We start from the raw sequence: 21,897 nt of genomic DNA on the forward strand, positions 1-21,897 counted from the left end.
TGTACTTTCTGTGGCAACGGTCTTGAAAAACTGCCTGAAGTCCTAAGACTGGCTAATAAATCTGACTGGCCAGGATCACTAGTAATTCAATTTCTAGGATTGTTTGGTTGCATCTAGTTTTAGCAAAAAAGAATTCTGGTCAATAAGCAAGGCCTGTCATTTGCTCTCCTGTTCAAGTATAGGTTTTGGTTAAAAATGGCCACTTTTAGTTAGAACATGCATGATTTTAAGATTCAGATTTGGTAACTATTATTTGATACACTGAAACTCATTGTTCTCTTTCATATAGCACAGAATGTATTAATGATAAAACCATTCAGAACCTCACTTTCCTTATAGGGAAAATGAAGGCACTAATACTAATATAAGGCTGGACTGTATTACAGGAGATCAAATTACATAGTATGTAAGCTCTAATAGATCAGGTATGTACTGTTATCTGACTTATTCATCGCTTTATCTCCAAAACTAAAACAATCTCTATAATATAGTATGTGCAAAATGAAGAGAAATGTAATTTCTTAAGTCACTGGCACATGCTACTAAGTCAATGAAAGGTGACTTAAAAAATAATAGTAATGGTCTGAACTACAACTCACTACAGTGAAGAAGAACTGTTGTTCTCTTACTTGGGAATAACTATTGTACTCTTTTATGTACTTGTTCAACAAAACAAGAATATAGAACAAGGACTGAATAACTTTTGTCTAATATTTCTTCAGCAACCTCTACATCAAACAGGCACTTCCATATCTAATATGAAGCATGAGTCACTCTGCTTTTCCAGGAAATGAAGATTATACATGAGGTAAATCAATTACATTTTTTTAGTGAAAACATTAAAAATTCCACTACTATTTAAACTGAATACTTGAATGCATAAATATTTCTATTTATCTTTGAAAAAATTCTGGAGGTGGGAACAGCTAGGTAGTAGGATGCATATAGCAGGTAAGAGGCTCAATCTCCCACATAAAGAGGGGGAGGAAGTAGTGATGCAATTTTTAGCATTATGTCATTTACTTTTATCAAAGACAAAATCTGTTACATGTCTAAAACATAGAAGCATTAGACTTTTATGTCACTTATATTAAAAGATCTGAGTTACTTTTTGTGTCACTGCTACCAATGTACAATATTCCTATTCCTTGCAAAACACCTGGGCAACAAAACTCACTAATTTTGTTATTGAGATATCGCTTAACTTTCTCAACTTACTTTACAGAATGTAGCTTTGTTTGTACTAGTTCTTCTCAATTTAAGAAGTTACTTTATTTATTCACCACTGTGTGCTGGTTTTCTTATGCCTGTAATACTAACTAGTCAGGTGGCTGAGATTGAACAGATTGTGGTTCAAAGTCAGCATGGGCAAGAAAAGTCAGTGAAGCTCTTATCTCCAAATTAATCAGCAAAAGCCAGGCTGAGGTTTGGTTCAAATGGTAGAGTGCAAGCCAAGCAAGAAAGTCAAGAAATTTTGAGGTCCTGAGTTCAAGCCATGGTATTATCAAATAAAAAAATTAAAATAGTAGATGCTATCATGATTTTGAGGAAACAAGAAAATCCTGGAGAACTATGAGTCAAAGAAATAATTTATTTTAAATATGTTAATTATATGAAAGTATATACACAAAAGCAAATAACTGATTCAATTATCCACCATCCTAGATTACCTATAGTATTCTTCATTAACAAGACACAACTGTAGATTACGGATGTGAACTCCAAACGAGTTACAAGAAAAATTCTGAAAATCATTGAGGAAATTAAAAAGCCTAGCAGCATGATAGATTTTTTTTTTTTTGGGGGGGGGGGCAGTCCTGGGCCTTGGACTCAGGGCCTGAGCACCGTCCCTGGCTTCTTTTTGCTCAAGGCTAGCACTCTGCCACTTGAGCCACAGCGCCACTTCTGGCTGTTTTCTTTATATGTGGTGCCGGGGAATTGAATCCAGGGCTTCATGTATACGAGGTAAGCGCTCTTGCCACTAGGCCACATTCCCAGCCCAGCATGATAGATTTATATATTAAAAAAAACCCATAAACTCTTGGCTAAACTTTACTTCGTGTCAACATTTACTGAGGTCAAATTCTGTTTCAAAACCAGGTTATTAATTCCAAAAAGAAAATCTAATTACAACTTCCATCAAGACTATTCTATGTTCTATATCAATAAACACATTCTGCATGTTTACCAGATATTTGGTATTGTTCTAGGCAATGAGAATCAAGAAAGAACAAAAGATCCTGCTCTCAGAATTTACAATCTAGAAAGAAAACTCAGAATTAATATAAAATAATGTCAAGATGTGGTTAGCAGTATGGAAAAAAGTGAAACATATTGAAGGTGATAAAGAATGTGGGAATGGCTTTCTGTTTACGTGAAAATACACATAAAGCCTATCACTACTATCAAATCCTGTTTTCAAAAAAAGGCTACTGGTAACTAAAAATCATCTTTGGTGAAGTAACAAGTGAATTAACAAGTGGCTGAACTTAAGATTTGGATCTGGGCATCACAGAATTACCTAGGATTCACTAGAGAACTCATGGCTTTGATATCCTATCAATAGCAGCAAAAATGAGATTACTGGAGGAATGTAAATACAGTTGGTCTTGTGAGGTAGTTTTTCAATATATGCAAAATGCCCTTCAGTAATTTCTAGTTTGAACTCTTTACAGATACTCATATTCTATTCTGTTCCCTCCGCAACCTACTCTCATCTTCAAGTGAAACGAGAAATATATACATTAGGATAGGACATTCCTAACAGCATACAGTTAAGATATAGTTCTCTGGTGGACAGTATCAGTGAAATGTTTTTGCAGTATTCGTGCATTGTCCAGACCATATTGATCATTACCTTTCTGAAGTATACACCAATTCTTTTAGGATTTGATCATATGTCATCTTGTACTGTTTCTAAGAGGGGACATTAACAATAACAAAGTGACATTATTGTGGGATGTAAGAAACTTGGCTCTATTAAAAGAATGGTGTATCTTGAAGTAAAGGACTTAATTCTCAATTTCCTGGTTCCTTGTCTATAAAACAAGGGAATGAGAGATGGGGGAAATACTTAACACTCAGATGCTTTATAGCAGCTAAGTAAGCATGTAAATGCCTGAAGCAGAGATGTACTGGGGGTATGAACCATGTCAACCACAGAGAGAATGGTTAGACAGATAGATATTTGAATTCTAAAAATTGTTAATTTCTTACAAGATTTGAACTCTCCCAAGTTCTTAAACTTTTGTAATAGCTAGTCTCTAGCACTCCCTTCAATTGTAAAATATAATTGCATATATATATATACATACACATACATACATACTAGGCTCTAAAAATTAAATATGGGTGGAAATTTTAAAAGTATCTTAATGCTTTATTTCTTTTCAATTACTGTAAAAAAGTATAAAAACTTGGCTTTGGTAATAAAATTTAATGATTATCTAAATAAATATTCTTCCCTTAACTTCATAATGATTATGGATACTTTTACAATCATCTTTTAAATACAACACTGATTTTAAAAAGAGCTGAACATAGCATGAGACAATCTGTTCAGTCACATGCTGCCTACAACTGGGAAATGCATTAACCTTATTGGGCATTTAATCAAGGAAAGAGGCAAAGGACTCCTACCCTTTCCTCTTCCTTCTGGCATGCTATACTCCTAGATGCTTCATGCAGTAAAATCTTTTCTTCTAACTATTAGCATGTACATTAAGCCCTCTCTCAGAAGATACCCTTCTCTTCAACTGTCATCTCAAATGAAAAGATTGTGTAAGAGATTATACATAATGGATATGAGGATTAAGACTGGAAAGTAGTTAAGTGGCCATAAAGGAAATGTCTACATACCAAATATAGAAAAAATATGGACTAGGAAACCAACTGTCAGAGACTATACCATATGAACATTGAAGTGAATGAAAAAGATTATTTTTCAAGACTTTTCATTATATCTAGGATAAAATGCAGATCAAAGGAATCACTTTGAATCTAATGTTTTTGGTTTTTTTTTTTGCCAGTCTTGGGGCTTGAACTCAGGGCGTGAGCACTGTCCCTGGCTTCTTTTTGCTCAAGGCTAGCACTCTACCACTTGAGCCACAGCGCCACTTCCGGCCTTTTCTGTATATGTGGTGCTGAGGAATCGAACCCAGAGCTTCATGTATACGAGGCAAGCAATCACTTTACCACTAAGCCATATTCCCAGTCTAATATTTCTGAAAAGCAAATACATTGTTTCACCTTAATAAAAAAAGACTTACCTATATTTAAATGACCTAAATGACATTTTCAGAGACTGCTTAAGTGAGGTAAAATGATAATTGTAAATAGGTTATTTGACTGTTTGGAGGGTAAGATTTATATTTTCCTTATCAACATAAAAATAAAGACTAGGGTCAGGGGTTGATGGATTACATCTGTAACACCAGCTACTCAGGAGAAGTACATGTGAGGATCGTGATTTTAAATCCAGTCCTGTCAGAAAAGTCTGTGAGACTCCTACTTCCAATTAACCAGAAAAAAGATTGAAGTGGTTCAGAAGTGAAAGCCAAAGAAGAGCTTGAGGAGCTGACTTTAAGCCTTAATACTGGCATTCATGCATGCACACAAAGGAAAGAAAGCACTATATCATCTTTTGCGGCTCACAGTGGTAAAACATGAAATCTAGAAATTAGGGTAACCATAACTGCCTGCCCATGTAATGTAAGAGGTTAGTTGGTTACTTTTATGCCACTATTTTTACTTGTAAAATATGGATGATAACAAACAAATCACAGGGGTAGATGAACAGATTAAATAAGAAGTCATTATTGATAAAACCTTAGTCATTACCAACATCAACCTTATTTATTCTGACATCCACTATATGGTCTAGAAATGTTTAATGAATAAAAGACTAGCTTAAAGCCAGGCATGATGGTGCAATACTGTACTACCAGCACTCAGAAGGCTGAGGCAGGAAGATTGTAAGTGTGCAGTCAGCCTATGCTACATTAAGACTTTCAAAAACAAACACAACTTCCTCCCCTAAAGAAATAATAAAGACAGATAATTCATACCCAGCAAAGAATGGAACTATTTTATTCAAATTTTAAAAGACCATCAACAATCTTTTATAGGGTATTAAGGTCACATCAGTTATTGACAGATGTCACTGATTCCAACTGAGATGAGTTACACAGATCTTGGTATTAAGAAAAAAATTCTTGAGGTTGAGAAACTTTTCTCAGTGGAAGAACATTTGCCTGGCAAGTGTAGGAACCTGAGTTTGGTCCTCAGCTCTGAAGGAAAAAAAATATTATTTGTAGCCTTCAGGTATTACAGTTATGTAGAAAATAAAACGTACTGGGAGCCAACAGTGTTGGGGCATTTGCTCTTAGCCTCTCATTTCTTAAAGTCTTAATATTAAATGTACAAAGGCTGAAAAAACAAATCCTATAAAGGTGCCTGTAGTTCACATCTGTAATCCTAGCTACTCAAGAGGCTGAGATCTGATGACGATCATGGTTCGAAGCCAGCCAAGCGGGAAAGGCTGTGAGACTCTTATCTCCAATTAACCACTAGAAAAAGCCAGACGTGGTGCTGCAGCTCAAGTGGTAGAATGCTCTAGCCTTGAGCAAAAAGCTCAGGGACAGTGCATAGACCCAAAGTTCCCAGGACTGGCAAAAAACCAAATCCTTCAATGGTTTAAAGCTCATTTTTTAATCCTTTAAAAATACAGTTATAGATCTTCAAATAGTAATAGTCAAAATAAAAAATTCTCCCAAAATTTTGCGAAAAGTAGTTCTCCCCCCAAGTTTAGTTTTACACATCCTCTATCTGAAATCTGTAATCCTAAATTATAAAGCAAGTGCTAAGTAAAAACACTTAACTACTAGTTTCTGAAGTCACATGGCATTACTTTTTCCAGTGAATACTTTCTGGAAGAGAAGATATTTGGTTTCTCCTTTCCGCCTCCAGCTCCCAAAGTAGTATCTTAACAGCTACAGAGGATTAGTGTTTTCTTCTCACTGCCAAATAAAGTTAACAAATTCAAATGTTAGGAAGATCTGATGTTAATGTGTTGGACACAACCAGGTTCAGAACTATTAAGATTTTAAAGTTTTAGGAGGGAAAAATAAAGGCTCATGTATCCCTTGTCAAATACAAATCTCTTAAAACTTCTAACAGAAAAAAATGAAACTTTAGGGCTGGGGGTATGGCCTAGTGGCAAGAGTGCTTGTCTCCTATACATGAGGCCCTGGGTTCAATTCCCCAGCACCACATATACAGAAAACGGCCAAAAATGGCGCTGTGGCTCAAGTGGCAGACTGCTAGCCTTGAGCAAAAAGAAGCCAGGGACAGTGCTCAGGCCCTGAGTCCAAGCCCCAGGACTGGCCAAAAAACAAAAAACTTTAAACCAAAAGTTGTTAAATTGAATACTGCTCATATCACCTTCTGACTTGTCTGCCTCCAACAATGAGAACAGAAAATGTTTCTTAGTTTCTCTGGGAACTACATTTCTGAATTTGGTCATTGTACAATCAGTAGACCATTAAATGTTACAACATTTTGTCTATTCTTACCATATTTTTCCTACCTCAAACAGGAAAATTTTCTTTCTCCCTTTTAATTAATACTGCAACTAAATAAAAGCTTATGCCAGGTAACTGTGCCAACTTTTTCGCTGAAGCATTCACCAACATAACTGACAAGCAATTTAAATGTTTTACAGCTATATTACTGTAGTTACCTTTCAGTTCAGTACTTGGTCACTTGAGAAAATATATAAACTACAGCATAAAATTTTTTTAGCAATCTGACAAATGCAATAAACTAGTTTCTTAGTAAGATTCCTTAGCCAAGTCAATAGATGAGTAAGGTAGTGAAGTGAAAAAAACCAATCAACCTCCAACAAAACAAAAAGACCTACAAAAACAAAAACAAAACCTCAAACCAAAGAAAAAACAGAAAGACTAACAATGTTTCAAAACTAGATCCCAAAATGTAGGTTAAACTTTACCTTATTGTTTTTATCAGATCCTTGCAGCAAACAGATCCTATTTGCAAGGATCTGGTAAAACCTGTCAGGGCCTTAGATGCATTAATGAGCAACTACACTGGACAAATTAAAGAGAAACTTACCATTGATGAGAAAAGCAAAGGTACTTTTAAATGGATAAAAGAAGTTCTAACAGGTGATGGCTGAATAATATATCCAAGGAATATTAAGCATTATGAGTTGGCTTGCAACAAGACTTTAAGATGGTGGAGACTAAAATTAAAAGATCATGAATGATACAATACACAGAAAAAAACTCAAGAAATGGACATAAGCATAGTTAAGACAAATAGTAATTTCATCTTTATTCAACATTTTAAAGATATTATATGTTTCTATGTGTAGTCAGTGTAGATAACCAGATGCACATCTGTTAGGCCATTTGTCCTAACAGGACACTAACTCTTGATATCATGCATCTAAACAATACTGAGATCACTCTTAGATTTTTCTATCACAAAGCATGGATATCTGCCTAAGGTATAACAGGTATTGATATGTGGTGGCCATTAAAATATTCTTTCTTTGTAATCCAAGCTATTCAGGAGGCTGAGATTTGGAAGATAGGAGTTTGAAGCCAGATTGGCAGCAAAGTCTAAGAGACAACATCTCTTAAGTAACTAGCAAAAGGCCAATCTAGAGGCATGGCTCAAATGATAGACACAACTGACCCCAGTGAAGTACTGAGTTCAAATTCAGGCACCACACAACTGCTTTGGATCTTCCCAAGTGCATTAAACAAACAAAAAATCTCAAGTAAGGCTTAAAAACCTTGTGGCCTAGGGTCTATGTATAACACTAATTTCGTCACACATAATATTAACAGAGGCCTGATATAGAAGGCTCATTAGCTAACTCAAAATTAGTGATGGCCTTGGGCGGGACTTTGCAAACTATAGCACTCAGACCAAATCCCACTTTACTGCCTCCTTCGCTGACTATTTTTGTGTGTGCTGGGATCTAATCTAGGGCTTGATAACATTCTAGGCAGGTGTTCTACCACTGAACCTCTCTAGTCCTACTTCTGGTTGCCTGCTGCCTATTGTGGTTTGAATGAAGGAAACACAGTTTTAAGTTTTCAAACACTTGAAAAATTAGGTTTTATACATAAGATATTATTTATCTTTTAGTTTGTAAATGGATTCTCCCCAGTTCAGGAAAATTGGGGAAAAGGTCCTTCACTGTTCCCGAGATCTCTATATAATCACACCTGTTGATTTAAATAACTACTCCAAACATCTTAAAGCTTCTCCATACCACAGGAATTAAGAAACAACAACAAAAAAGGATACTATCTCCAAAGGATACTTTGCTGAGGGCAAAAGTTAATACAATGGTTCTGTTTGTCCAGAATTTAATGTTACCATTCAAAGTTGCAGAATTAGGTAAATACACATCAACCACCGGGATACTACATATGTGAAAACACCTGCTTCCATATATTTTAAGCAAGTAGTGAATACGCAGATGCTGGGAAGTTATAAGAAACAAAAATTAAAGTACTCCCATGACAATAAGATCCCAGAACCACATCTACTTTCAGGAATGGAAAAACATCACAAATATCTCTTAATATACATATTTAGACTTTTATAGGATACCATCTCAAGGATGGATGTACTTTTTAAGTTTTACAATTCTGTTTAGATATAAGGTTGAATTCAGACATAATAGAATTAGTGTTTTTGATGAGAAGAACAAATAGCTATTATACATATATTATTAACCTCATAACAAAGATTAAATGACATGCTCAGTATGACTGCCCCAAATGCATTAAGAAGCTATAGTATGTTTTAAATTTAGATTGCAGATCCATAATTTGCACAATTATATTGAAGTTGTTTTTGACTAACAATCTTTTTATTTTTATTTTATTTTTTGCCAGTCCTGGGGCTTGAACTCTGGGCCTGAGCACTGTCCCTGGCTTCTTTTTGCTCAAGGCTAGCACTCTGCCACTTGAGCCACAGCACCACTTCTGGTCATTTTCTATATATGTGGTGCTGAGGAATGGAACCCAGGGCTTCATGTATACAAGACAGCACTCTTGCCACTAGGCCATTTCCCAGCCCCCAACAATCCTTTTATACTTTTCAGTTTATTCAAACGTGTATTTAGCCTTATGCCTGTAATCCTATTCAGGAGGCTGAGATGTGAGGATTGTGGTTCAAAGCCAGCCCAGGAAGGATAGTCAGTGAGACTCTTAACTCTAATTAATCACTAGAAAATTGGAAGTGGAGCTATGACTTTAATGGTAGATTGCTAGTCTTGAGCAGAAAATCTCATGGAAAGTTCCCAGGCCCTGAGATCAAGCCTCACCATTGACGAAAAAAAAAAGTGTATTTAATATCCAATAAAATAAAGGCTACTTAGAAAAATGGGCATGTAATACGTCACTGGGAATCAGAAATACTGTTTTCATACATAATAATGCACGCATACTTATTTGCATGTATATTGGGTCTTTGAAAGACACGTTTTAGAAATTCTATAAAATTACAATCCAAAAAAATCATATGCACATGTTTCCATTTTTGAATATTAGCACATATGCCAAATGAATGGTAAAGGCAATGAAAAACCAAAGTTTAGGTATTAATTAGGCTGCAAGAATAAGCATAACATACAGGAAAACACAGAAAGTGGGCAGACATTTCCTATGAACAAATTCTGTTTCAGAGTAGCCTTATCTGCTAATAACTTCTTCCTTGTCCACTACCAAGTGGTTCCATCAAGGATTTTTAAAGAGATCACATTAGTCCTATTCTATAACATTCATATTCTAACTTAAGAAGCAAACTACACAATGTCTTTTAAGACTCGGCAGTACATTCCCTTGTGTCAATTTAAAAAAAAAAAAAGAATTCCTTGACACATTATTTGTAAGTTAATTGCTTTAAAGTATTATTTTCAGATCCTGATGTATTTCCCAACAAGTATTAATGAATACTCTGGAGAAATCCTAACATTCTAAAATAACTGAAAACAAAAAATTCTGTTTTTATTTGGTAGCAAAATCTGACCTGATACAGTATGGGTTTTTTTTGGCCAGTCATAGAGCTTGAACTCAGGGCCTGGGCACTGTCCCTGAGCTCTATCAGATCAAGGCTGGTGTTCTACCACTTCCAGTTTTCTGGTGGTTAACTGGAGATAAAGTCTCTTACAGACTTTTCTGCCTGGGTTGGCTCTGAGTAGCTATGATTACAGGCATGAGCCACTGGCACCCAGCTATACTTTTTAAAAAATAATAGTCTCGGCTGGGAATATGGCCTAATGGCAAGAGTGCTTGCCTTGTATACATGAAGCCCTGGGTTCGATTTCCCCAGCACCACATATATAGAAAATGGCCAGAAGTGGCGCTGTGGCTCAAGTGGCAGAGTGCTAGCTTTGAGCAAAAAGAAGCCCTGAGTTCAAGGCCCAGAACTGGCAAAAACGAGTCTCATTTAGTGTGACTATTCATACTTCACATTAACAGTTTTATTATGGTTACTAAAATCCAAACTATATTGCAGTATATAAAAATACACACACACATCTTTTTGGTGGTACTAGGGTTTGAACTCCCTTGCTAGGCAAATGCTTACTTACCATTTGGTCTTCACTAATTTTTTTATTTCCACAGATGCACACAATTCATTCTTTCCATTAGGCTCTTGGGAACCTCTCTCTTACCCCCCAACTTTTCTAACAGTGTTTACTGAGTTTCATTCAGATTATTTTTTGATAGGGTCTCCTACTTTGGACTACAATGTACTCTTGTTTCTTACCTGACTTCACATAGCTGAGATTATTAGCAGTGTACAACCTGGCTTTTTTTTTTTTAAATTGAGGTATCTTCTTAATTATTTTGCCTGGGTCATCTGGCCCATGCCTTGAACCATGAGCTTACCATCTCTGCCTCCTAAATTCAGTACAGAAACACCTACTAGAGCAAAGTACGTTTTTTAGTTTCTGTATTGTTTCTCTCCAATGGCTCACTGTTAATCTAAAGCTTACCCCTTTAAAATAAGTTTCACACACAGATCTCACCTCATTTTACTGTCTTTTCTAATTAATAAAGCCCAGAGTTGTAACTTCTTCCTTGGGCTGTATTAATACTTCGTCATTCACTAGAGTATTTTGAACTATTTACGTTCCATACTGATTAACTTTTGTCATTGCTAAACAATTTTGTGCAATTTAATCATAATACACAGAAACTAAGAACAATTAGTTCTCAATAACATGCAGCCAGATGAACCAGTTCTCAAAATATAAATTAGGAATTAATAGGACATAGATGATCTTTAAATATTACTTTAGCCAGGCACCAGTGGCTCATGTCTGTAATCCTAACTATTCAGGAGGTTGAGATCTGAGGATCGTGGTTCAAAGCCAGCCCATGTAGAAAAGCCTGTGAGATTCTTATTTCCAATTAAAAACTACCAAAAAGCCAGAAGTGAAACCATGGGTCAAGTGGTAGAGCAATGGTGTTGAAGACAAAACCTCAGGGTCTTTTGTGTTCTGACCCTGGGTTCAAGCCCAGGGCTGGCGCACACACATACATGTGTACACACACACACACACACAGAAAATTAAATAAAGCAAAGCAAACAAGGACAGCTTGGGAAAGTCACAGACAGAAAGAGCAAGTACCAAAATTCAAATGTGGTAATGGATTTAATGGGCCAAGATCATAAGGTATAGCTGTAGTAGGGGCTGTGGATATAGTTCCATGGTGGAACACTTGCATGCAAGGGCTCAACTCTCAGGACTGTAGATGGAGTGGGAGGAAAGAACTATGTCGCCAGACCTCAGTGAACAATGGGAAGGAGATAGTCATGTAATAAGCAAGAACTCAACTAGGAAAGAAATTGAAGGCCAAGTAAGGAACTGTTAAAATTTTGTTTTTAAGCAATTGGGGAAAAAACTGGGACTTGAGGTTATCACATGATCTGATTTACATTTCTAGAAAGGTAATTTTGCTTTCTGAATGGAAACTGACAAGAGGAAAGATGACTGGCAGGAAGATGGCAAGTTGGAGGCCAATCTGGGCTAAATAGCCTGTGCCAAAAACAATGAGAAAAAGTATACTATTTCCCCTGGCTTATCCATCCATATAAATCAGCTAAAATTTATGGGGACAATGAAACGAATATCTAATATGAGCATGTAAAGGTCTAGAGAAAATTGCAGCCGTCTACTGGGATGCAGGAACAGCAGAAGTACTCAACTTAAAATGCCTAGTGATAAAACTTTAAGACCATAATCTCTTAACTGGAAGATAATGCCAATTTATCTTCTACATAGGAACCACTAGTGGATAAGGTCTATCAAATCACTAAAGCATCACAAGTGCTTTCCAAAGTGGGGTTTATCATTCTTGTTGAATCAGAACTGTGAAGAGTGGTAACAGTAGCCCTGCTCATTCTAACAAGAACCTCTTATCACCATCTCCACTCTCCTTTCTGCTCTACCACTTGGCTCTTTTGCCTCTCCACAGACTCTTATCACCATCATTACTTTCTTCCAAATAATGGGAAATGTTGCAAATGTCTTTTTGGTAATGAAAATCTTGCAAAAGGCAGTGTTTAGTAGCATATACATTTTATCCCAGCTCTCAGGAGACTACATCAGAAGGATTTTTGAGGCTAGGGCTCTATAAGGAGATCTGGTCTCAAAACAAAACCAAACAAACTAAATGCTTTCAAAGACTATCTCACTTCTCTTTGTGGAATGATGATCAATTTGGATGCCAGTGCTCATTAAAAAAAAAAAAAGTACAAGGGTAAAAAAGCTAAAATGAAGACACTTCACTCAACTTCTTCAGCTAGTAATTGAAGCATAAACTATAGCTTGTGACTAATTTGGATGACCTGGAAAATAAAAACATGACCTCAGTATGTTCCCTTAATGCAGAACTGCTAGCAGTTGGTTATTTAACATAGGGAGTGCTAAAGATCCCTTTAACTTTCTTCCTCACTTGTGAGATTAGCTAAGGAAAAAGTTCTATAAAGCTTATCCCCCGATGCTCCCCTGAAATTGGTATTTCACAGTATTCCTTCTCTAAACACTGCACTCACTAACATTGACCCTGTTCTTGAAATAGTGGGATTCGATGCAATACTTTGAAACTATTTTATCTCCAGGGAAAATAACTGACACTTAAGTTCCCAAGAACTGAACACAGATGAGCTATAATTTACCCATCATTTTTTCATAATCTGAAACTGCTTTATAGACCCAAACACAGGCTAATCTAAAAAAATCCTTTAAAACATGAAACAATCTCATGACATGAAATGTATAAAAATAGTTCAGTAACAAGATTGCTATAATGTTTAAAAATATCCATGGAATAGAAAACTCTGAAAAGGTCAAAAAACTACTATCACTATGGAGGTGTTTTTGAAAGTAAGCACACCCAATTCTCAGGTCAAAAACACACTAAAGCAAAAAAAAAAAAAAATAGCTTTGCCCCACTTCAACAAAAAAATAAATAAAATGAACCAAAGATGTTAAACAGAGGGCAAGGTATGGGGAAACATAATATAAAAAGAAAAAGCTGTAAAATAAACTGCACAGTATTTTAATAGCCTTTTCAGACAAATGTGGATACCCTTCTTTGGTAAGACATTAAAACTCTGCAACTAGTTGCAACTTGGAATGTGAAATCTCACCAGTAAACTATGTTCTCCATAGCATCAATATTTACTGGTTCAGCTAGTACTTTGGGAAGGATTTCTTTTTCTTTTTTTTGCCAGTCCTGGTGCTTGGACTCAGGGGCTGAGCACTGTCCCTGGCTTCTTTTTGCTCAAGGCTAGCACTCTGCCACTTGAGCCACAGCGCCTCTTCTGGCCTCTTCTGAGGAATTGAACCCAGGGCTTCATGTATATGAGGCAAGCACTCTTGCCACTAGGCCATATTCCCAGCCCTGGGAAGGATTTCTTACCCCATGCACAATTTTAAAACACATGCATCAGTCATTTGGAAAATACTGGCTCGTGGTAATGCAGATACACAAGCAATAACTAATTTTATCACATATTTTTAAATGTTCATTAATAGCAGAAAAATTGTCTTAATATTAGGAAGCTGTTAAGAGTCCAGTGACTGATAAAAGTTTTCCAAAATCCTAATTTTTGCTTAAGGGTTAAAACTTTGTCAAACCATAAATATGGTCACTATTTTCCTTAAAGCAACAAGTTCATTCTTTGAGCGTATGTCAAGCAAATACTCAAAATGTGAATAACCACAATCTGTAAGGGATTCTTTTAAGTAAGTTATTTCCTTAAAAAGTGGCTGGTTCAGCTTGTGACAATCAATCACAAAACACTTTTCCTAGAGGCAGTCACTGTATTTTAGTGTAAGCCAAAATATTTTAAGCAAACTTTTTATTTTGTCACAGTGTAACAAGGTAGAAATTTATTTTTTACTTAGTCTTTATCAAGGACATTCAGTTAAAATCTGTTTTTTAAATAGGACTTTGAGTGCAGAGCAGTGAAGAATACAATGACATCACCACTGTTTTTGCCTATTAGGTACAAAAGTTAAGACAGTGAAAAGAACATCTTAGTATTATAATAAAATGTCTATGGGATCTCCAGGAATCCTTGGATCATATTATGGAAATTACTGACTAGGGTAATACTTAAAGCTGCTCAAAAATAAAAAATTAGTGTCTATTCATACCTTAATGAGAACCTTAAGCAGTATTATAGGGGAATAAAAGCTTTAAAAAACAGTAACTAGCTGGGTGCCGATGACTCATGCCTGTAATCCTAGCTACTCAGGAGGCTGAGATCTGAGGATCATTGTTCCAAGGTTGGGCAGGAAACTGAAACTCTTATCTCCATCAGAAAACCGGAAGTGGGGCTACAGCTCACACTGGTAGAGCCTTGAGCAAAAGAGCTCAGGGACAGTGCCCAGGACCTGAGTTCAAGACCCACAACTGACAAAAAGACAAAAACAAAATCCTAACAAAACACCAAGAATGGACACTACATTAGTTCGTTCATTCTTCTGCAGTTTACAAAACATTCACAAAAATTCTCTAATCTTCAAACTTTCTAAGAAGTGTTACCTTCACCATTAAGAAGCAAGAAGGTAGAGACCCTTCAGGAAAGAGAAGTACACATTGCCTGAAAGTATCACTATACACTGGTAGGAATACAGGTATTAGTAATTTTCTTCTCTAGACCTTTCTATACTGTAAACATCTTAACATAAAACTACAAGAGACAAGCATATGTGAAATCTCAGATTTTCAATACAAATCCTGTACAATATTACAAGTTAAATAATTTCAAGAGCAACAAAAAGTAAGGTTGGGTGCTAGTGGTTCAACCTGCAACCCTAGCTACTTAGGAGGCCAAGATCTAAGGATTGTGATTTAAGGCTTGCCCAGACAGGAAAGTTTGGGAGACTCATCCCTAATTAACCACCAAAAACCTGAAAATAGAGCTTGGCTCAAGTGGTAGAGAGCTAGCCTTAAGCAAAACACTATAGGGACAGCACCCAGGCCCTGAGTTCAAGTCCCAGGCCCTGCAGAAAAAGAAATAAAAGAAAAAAAAATAAGGCAGTCATATTATATACCTCATCCCATCCCTCTTTCTCTATTTACATAGTACACAATTCATAAGAACTCCCGTTTTGTTACTGAGACGCATACTCATAACTTAAAACTTTCTCTATTTACATAGTACCCAATTCACAAGGACTCCCAAGTTTTGTTACTGAGAAGCATACTCATAACTTAAAACACAAGGTAACAAAGAATTAGATGAAACATACATATTATTTTAAGCTGCCTAAAACTATTAATTAAATGAAAATAGTTTGCACTTATAAAGTCTCCATTAACTGAGAGTTTAGAAAGTCCTGTAATGTAGGCTGATATCAATGGGAGAAATATTTGTAACATTTTTTTGTCTTTTCTTCATTGGTACTGGGAATTGAACTCAGGACATTGCAACTTTACATCACAGCCCCCCTGCCCTTCGTAAACTGTTTTTTGTTGTTTTTAATCTTGTAACTTTTAAGAACATATTTCTAGTGTAAGAATAAATTTTAGAAGACACAAATAATTAGAACTTTACTTTGGCTAATATTTTCCATTTCCTCTCCAGGTTTCCTTCCAAACTACTATTAAATGTATAAAACATTCCCTTTAATCTTTTCACCTTCCTAACAAGGCAAAGAAGGAAATCACAGGAGATAAAGGATGTAAGCCACCAATGAGCAATCTATGAAGTCTTTTAAGTAACAGAGAAAAAGATTTTATTTGTTATTCAGAGATGTGAAAAAACTATTTTAGCTTTGTGATGATGCTTTTAATGGATGCTCTCTCTCTCTTTTCTTTCTTTCTTTTTTTTTTTTTTTTGTCATGGAGCTTGAACTCTGGGCTCTTCAGCTCAAGGCTAGCACTCTACCACTTAAGCCACAGGGCCACTTCGGGTTTTCTGGTGGTTAAGTGGAGATGAGTCTCACAGACTTTCTTGCCCCGGCTGGCTTGGAACTGTGATCCTCATAGCTCAGCCTCCTGAGTAGCACAATTATAGGCATAAGTCACCTCAGCTTGGCTTCTCTTCTTTTAAACAGCTTTACTCAGCTATATGTATAACTATATGTACAAATACTCAATCCTGGGAGGCAAGGAGTGTGATTGAGGAGGTAAAACTGAAATATAGTATAAACATGTATAGAGATGTAACAATGAAGAAGTACTCTCTATTACTGACATAAGCCAATAAAAAACAAAGCAAAAAATATCTCATTCAATCCTCACTACTAGACAAGATTCCCTAGCAAGTTATCTCAGTTTAAACTTAAAAGGTCTCTAAATATAAAAAGTCTCATTAATTTATATAAAGTATCATAAAACAGATGTATTGCCACAAAAGCAAGCCTTGGGACAATTCAAATTCAAACCCAGAATGTTATTTTTTATCTTTAGAGAGATTCTTAATTTACAAGTGAATATATTTCTAGTACTCAAGAGTCTTACATATGCTCAAATCACAGAGATATTCAGAAATATTGTCCCTCTGTATAACAAAAACCAGATGAAATTTTGCAATTCATGTTGCAAATATTTTTAGAGATTTTAAATGCTATTTTGAAACCTAAAGCCCGGTACCTTTTCCCTAAATTTTCACTTCTTTCAAAGTTTTAAGGCTCCTTAAGAAATCTTTAAAAAGTGGCCCTCCATTGATACAAAGGAAGAAATGTTTCTAAGTGACTACAGAAATAATCAGGAATACACACAATAATGATATGAAATACAAAATAAAGTGAAATGTTTTTGTTAGTGGTTAGAGTAGTAAAAAAGTTTCTGGTTGGGCACTAGTGGCTCAGGCCTGCAATCCACCTACTCAGGAAGTTGAGAGCTGGAATGGAGCCCAAGCAGGAAAGTCTTACTCCAAATAAGCACCAAAGAGACTGAGATGAAAGTGGAGCTGTGGCTCAGGTGGGAGCCAGTCTACAGCACATGAAGCTCAAGGACTGTACCCAAGCCCTGAGTTCAAGCACCAGGATTGGCACACACACAAAAAAAGGTTCTAGTAACTTAAAAAAAAATAGAAACTGGTCTGGGAACATAGCTTGGTGGTAGAGTGCTTGCCTAGAATGCATGAAGCCCTGGGCTGATTCCTCAGCTCCACCTAAACAGAAAAAGCCGGAAGTAGTGCTATGACTCAAGTGGTAGAGTGCTAGCCTCGAACAAAAGCAGCTCAGGGACATGGCGCTGGGTTCATGCCCCAGGACTGGCAAAAAACAAAAAAAAAACAAAAACAAAACCCACAACTCTATGGCTAATGGGACTGATCTCATAATAACCTAATGCTTAATTGGCTCAAAGTACAACTTTTTCTATAAGGTACAGTTTGTTTTCTATAAATAGATAAATTCATTCTATTCTATGTAGCTGTTTCCACCACATTAATAAGATTTCCAAAGAATTAAAACATTTAACTCAAGTGATAACTGGCATCTTTCAATACCACTGTACAGTAGGTATGAATGCTGAAAAACCTTAGTAATTTTTAGTACAAGACTTGGAACAGAAATTCTGCCTACAGACAGCTGAATTAATGTTTTTGTACACTAGGATCACTGTGTCAGTTACGTTGTGTTGTTCTAAAATGAAGTTCAACTTGAAAAGAATAACAGTAAAAACTTCAGTGTAATCTCTATGACTATTATGAAAGGTAGTAGGAATGGAGACAGGGGTATGGTGGATGAACAAACTCAAAGCATATATCTAGTCATAAACAGTTTGCTTATTTATTTGTCATGCTGAGGTAGAATCCAGGGACTTGTACACGATAGGCAACTTCTCTAACCAGCAGCCAGAAATTTTTATCAAATCTTTCTATCCAGTAAAAATGTGACATTATTGCTAATGAAATAAATGGCTTCTGAATATTTCACTCAACGTAAATGATTCCTAGCCCCAGTTGAAACAAGACAATATAGAGCAAAATACTTTATTTTAGAATAAAACATGCAATAATGAAATTGTCTAAACTACACATTGTGGGGGAAAATTATATTATCAGTCTGATTTTCTCTGTATTAGATCCAACTTGCACTTCTCCTTAAGTATTTACCAAGAATTTGAACAAAAAGCAAAGAAACCTGAAAAGGGGCTTTTTCCTCCCAACACGTGTAATTAGTTACCATGTTATCAATCTCTGCATAGGCTTTCAATCAATTCTGAATCACATGGGAAGACATTCATAAAAAATCCTTATATACATGGGTCAACCTAAAAAAAATTCTTTATTTCACCTTACATAGTGGCTCTTTGGCAAGAGTATCTCATTTTCTTTCTTTCTTTTTTTTTTTTTGCCAGTCCTGGGCTTTGGACTCAGGGCCTGAGCACGGTCCCTGGCTTCTTTTTGCTCAAGGCTAGCACTCTGCCACTTGAGCCACAGCGCCACTTCTGGCCATTTTCTGTGTATGTGGTGCTGGGGAATTGAACCCAGGGCTTCATGTATACAAGGCAAGCACTCTTTGCCACTAGGCCATATCCCCAGCCCCAATAGTATCTCATTTTCAAACCTTCATAAGACTGAAAGAAAATATTGGAATCCTATTGTAAATAACTGAGAATAAAATGAAAATCAATTTCGAAAGAGATTTGTAGAGCAATTCAAATGCTCTTTCAATACTTGCTACCAATTAATACTTAAAACACTAATCCAAATATTACTGTGTTCCCAAGCAAGGGACTAGGGAGTAAGAATATAGTGGAAAACAAATTCCTTGCCCTCATGAAATTTTCATTTAACTAGTACTATCTGTATAAGGCACCATGATAAAGATTTTAGGGGTACAAAAGAACAAGACACAACTTGTCCTTGGAGTTTACAATTTGAGGCAATAACGGATACCAACGAACATGGGAAGTGATACAAGTCAAAGAACAGAGATAATTTTGGTGGAGTTAGGCAGGAGAAGGTAAGAAAGTCAGCAATCATTTTCATGCCTCATATCACATATTAAACTTAAGCCAATTTAGTACTGGGCTTTTCAGGGGTACTTTAACACCTGGCACAATAAAACCAAACTGGCTATACATGTTTGAAGTATTTACTTAGGGATTCCTCAGATAATACTGCTTCACGGTATATTGTGAATGTCAAACAAGAAGTGCAAGTGAATACAATGTAGTGCAGAGATTAAAAGTATGGACAGACTCCATTCAGTGTTCCTGCCTTAGAACAAAAATCTCTTGATCTATTGGGTACTGACTTCCTCTCAAAATCTGAGTATGAATCTACTCAAGTGGTTATTCCACATTGACTAGGCACCAATCTTTTCGGGGGTAATGATGGGACTAATAATTTCTGCAAGATGTAATTCACTATAAAAATGTCATTAGAATTCTTCCCCTAGGTTGTCTACTGCTCTCTACTACTATTCTGAAAGTCAGCAAACCCACTAACTGGTTATCTTATCTATTCTAGGCCTCAGTTTCCTCCTCCATAAAATGGCAGGGTGGGACTGGGTGATCTAAATAGTCCCTTCCGGCCCTTAAAAAAAAAGTCCTATGACTCTTCTATGACTCAATAAATACTACTTCCAGAGACAGCTTTTAAGAGTGATAAGAGCTTGAGGTTATAAGTAAGCTATAAGTTTCTTCTTGCTAAGATAAGCTCTTTTTGAGCAAGTCCAAACAGCATTCCAGTTACTAAACAAGGGGTGAAAAATCAATTTATGACTTAGAAACATCCGTTATACATGAACATATACGGTATATATACATTTATGTATGAAATACTGGATACTATCAGCAAAACAAAAAAATTCAACTAGACTGAATTTTTTTGAAATATTAAAATTATATCTTCATCTTAATGTCAACTTATTACTCCGTCAAAAAGTTCCTGATACTGTAATAGAGACGTGCTTATATTCATATCCATCAGGAGTTACAGAGCCAAAATGTCTTTCTAAACTATTAAAGAGGGTGGGAGGGGGACAAGCGAAGGGGAAGCAAACCATCTGCTCAAAGTAGCAAGGATGATCTTTTCTCCAAAAGGCATCGTGCTTTTTTCTAGTAGAAAAATCCAGAAGGCCCAGTTCCCAGGGAGTAATTTCAAATAAAATCCATGGCGCTGATAAATCGGTTTTAGAATTGGACACAGCGAGATGGCGAGGAGAGGGAGGGAGAGAGTCAGAAAAAAGAGAGGGAGAGAGAAAGAGAGAGAGAGAAACTTCCTGGATTTCCTCTCTCGGCAAGAGAGATTTCCTCTTGCTGACGAAGGGAAAGGCCCCTTTAACAGTTTTTTTTTTTCCTCTCCACCCCGGTGGCTGCCAGACTAGGTGGGGCTCCCTCCGCTGCCTTCCTCCTGCCACTTCCCGCAACAAATGGAACGCGCCAGCCCCGTTGCGGGCAAACTTTTTCCCTGTCAGGCTGGAGCCCGCCGGGCGTCGGGGAGTGGCTCCCACTCGCCCTCCAGCCTCCTCCCCGGGTCGGTCCTCTCCCCGGCTCGGGGCTCCGGGGAAGCCGGGTCTTCGAAAAGGGCAACTTTCTGGTTTCCGTTCTAACTTCCACCCACACCCGGGAGGGGAACGCAGACGGCCAGAGAAGGGAGGGACACGGGGTGGGGAGAGAGACTCCGGGGCGGCGGGCAGGAGGGAGCGGCCGGGGGAGGGAGGGGGTCCTCGGGCTCTCACTTCCTCCGCCATATTTCAGACATTTGACCCCTTCCGCCAAGCGCGCTGTTTCACCCGGTGGCGGTGGCGGCCGAGGTTCCTCTCGGCTCGGCCCGGGAGAGGCAGCGCGCCGGTCGGCGGGGTGCCAGGCCCTCGCGCCACCTGCCGCGCGCCCTAGGGCCGTCGCGGCCGCGGTCGCCGCCGCCTCCACGGCCGGGGCCCCCGACCGCCCCGCCCGGCCCGGCCGGGCCCGCGCCGCACCGCGCCCCACCCTGCTGCTCTCCCTCAGCCTGCGCCCGGCCCCCGCCCCGCGCCGCCGCTGCTCCCCGCAGCCGCCACGCACGCACTCTGCGAACCTCTCACGCTGTCACCCGGATCCTCGCGGCCAGCGTCGCCCCGCGCTCCCCCCCGGGTCTCGGCTCCCGGCGCCACGGCGGTCCTGCCACTGCTGCCGCCGCCGCCGCCGCTCCGGCTGGTTTACACGCCTGGCTCAGGGCGAGGTTTGGCGGTGTCGCCTTGACGTCAGGCGTTCAGCCTCGCTCTCGCTTCCGCCCGCGGGCGGGGCGCGCGGGTGCGCAGCCCGGGAAGGGGCGGGAAGGGGGCGGGACTGGACTGAGCGGGCGTGGCCTCCGCTTGTCCGTCCTCGCCCCGGGGCCTTCAGCGGTCCTCTCAAACCTTTGGGCCCGCGGGGCTGCTGCACCCGGCTC

At 38.1% G+C, this 21,897-nt stretch overlaps 1 protein-coding gene across 2 annotated transcripts in view; it reads right to left on the reverse strand.

Moving 5' to 3' along the window:
* Rap1b (RAP1B, member of RAS oncogene family) overlaps nt 1-21,729 on the reverse strand; it is a 37,562-nt gene extending 15,833 nt beyond the window's left edge. Inside the window, exon 1 of one of the 2 annotated variants that reach the window (XR_007212950.1) lies at nt 21,547-21,713. The gene's annotated coding sequence lies outside the window, so the exon portion shown is untranslated. Of the gene's footprint in view, nt 1-21,546 lie in introns of both variants that reach the window. The other variant, XM_048359987.1, reaches the window with a different exon arrangement.
* Nucleotides 21,730-21,897: the final 168 nt, after the last annotated feature.

Source organism: Perognathus longimembris, chromosome 1 (assembly GCF_023159225.1).
Source record: "Perognathus longimembris pacificus isolate PPM17 chromosome 1, ASM2315922v1, whole genome shotgun sequence".
NCBI classification, from domain to species: domain Eukaryota; kingdom Metazoa; phylum Chordata; class Mammalia; order Rodentia; family Heteromyidae; genus Perognathus; species Perognathus longimembris.